Consider the following 2,136-nt stretch of genomic DNA (forward strand, 5'->3'; position numbering starts at 1 on the left):
CACCTTGTGTACGGTCACTTGGTCTGACCTCACCAGCCTCACATTCTGGCACAAACACCACCCACAGGAGACTTTGCTCCATTTCCTCTGTTCCTCCCCATTTAAATGGGAGCAAAAGCACACAGTCATAGATTCATAGAATGGTTTGGGTTGGAACAGACCTTAAAGTTACAACCCCATGGCATAGGCAGGGACACCTTCCACTAGATCAGGCTGCTTGAAGTCCCATCCAGTCTGGCCTTGAACACTACCAGGGATAGGGCAACCACAGTTTCTCTGAGTAACCTGCAATCACATCACAGATTTGCTGGAAAGAGCGATGCATTTACCTCATATTAATACTTTCATGTTTTATCATCAGTATGGCAACAGCCAAAGAAAAGACTCCTTCCTTTTACTAATGGCTTCTGCTTAGGTACTGCACACCAGGAGCAATCATCAGAAGCTTCTTCCATCAGAAGCCCTACCCCTTCCCAGCTGCAAGGACACGCTGTGCTACCAAGGCAGCCAGCAGTCCTGTGACGTGCAAAAAGACACATCACAGGAGGAGCTTCCAGGGCAGAAGCTCAGCATGAAACAGATGAGAGATGCAAGGGATGAGTAGTTCTCATGCCAAAAAGATGTGTGTGCTGTACCTCCTTCCTTGTTATGTTTGAAATATAGTTGCTATTTTCTGGTAAAAAAAAAAATATGGACTATATTTTAATTAAGCTTTTCCTGCTGCTCAAGTCAGTTTGATAGCAATTCCTATGAATCCAGGCCCCTACTGACATATGAATTACTTCATTTTCATTTGCTGAAATGCACCAATTAAAAACTCAGAGTGGAAGAGCTTCTGAGATACAGCTTGGATGTCTCAGTTAAAAACTCTGTAGCTTTGGCAATCTCAGCAATTTATTTTGCCACAGATCACTTTTAGTCACAAATTACAGTGTTGGAAGTAGATAACATAGCCATAAACTTCGAGCAAGAGTTTTAGAAAATACAGAATTTGCTCTCTGATGTGGGATTTTTTCCTATCTGCAGTTCGTCTAACTTTCCTTTCTTGAATATATGGTAAGCCATGCTACACTATAACCAATAGCAAAGATCATATGTTTAGAAGTGCACAGATGTCAATCTCTCATCGATGTCATCAAAGATTTATCAGCTAAATGCAGATAAAACCTTGCTGACACCAGAGGCTCATTATCTCTTTCATGTTATGTCAAATATCATGAAACTCAGGGTTCAGAAATACCAGCATTTTCACTATAATTTTTCAACATTTTGAGGTGCATAAATTTTCTGATTCTCAAAATTCCTGATATTTCTCCTGGAGACACAAGCAGAACCACTGAGTAGTGCCAGCATTTCCCACAGAAGCCCAAACTCATGTCACAAACTCTTGTTTCTGCATTCATGAGGCCTGGCCCAGCAGAGATATCAGTATGACAGGGCTCTAACACAACAGAAACCAAGAGAAGCTGATATCTAATAGCATCTGGGTTACACCAGTCATGCAGGATATGTGAGACCCAGAGGTCCAATCTCTTCCAGGGTAGACATGAAGAAACCTCTCTCATGAGCACATCCTAAAACCAAAACTTTCAGATCCTTCTGGTGAGTCTGTCTGAATGACTCTTGATGAAGATACTGCATGACTATGAGACATCTGAATATTCATCAGAGAGGACCTCAGAGCACTCTCATCCCCTTCCTGCATCTGATCTAAGAGATATTTTCATTCCTTTTTTTCAGACTGATTGAATGGGTATTTAATGAATCCATACAAAGCTGAACAGCTTCATGGGACAGAGAAAGCAAGACTTGCTCAAAAAGAGCTTACAGTCTGGTGGCTTTCAGTACCCTCCTGGGAGATATCGGTTCAAGTTCCTTCAGTGAGATATGAGACTTCATCCTTGGTCTTTCATACCCCACGGAAACAATCTTAAATATTAATGCTTTTATTAACTGGCGTGGCACCATTTCCTCTTGTGTGTGAGAATATCCAACCTCATTAAAGCACTTAACCTTGGGAGAGTATTAGGCAGTGTAACACAAGTGAACAGAAGCACCATATTCCAACAGCTGTCAGGACAGTAACTCTCTGTCCTATTCCCCACCAGCTACCTCTGGCATGCCAGGTTTGATAAA

The sequence above is a fragment of the Corvus brachyrhynchos genome, unplaced genomic scaffold (assembly GCF_000691975.1).
Source record: "Corvus brachyrhynchos isolate BGI_N302 unplaced genomic scaffold, ASM69197v1 scaffold28, whole genome shotgun sequence".
Taxonomy (NCBI): domain Eukaryota; kingdom Metazoa; phylum Chordata; class Aves; order Passeriformes; family Corvidae; genus Corvus; species Corvus brachyrhynchos.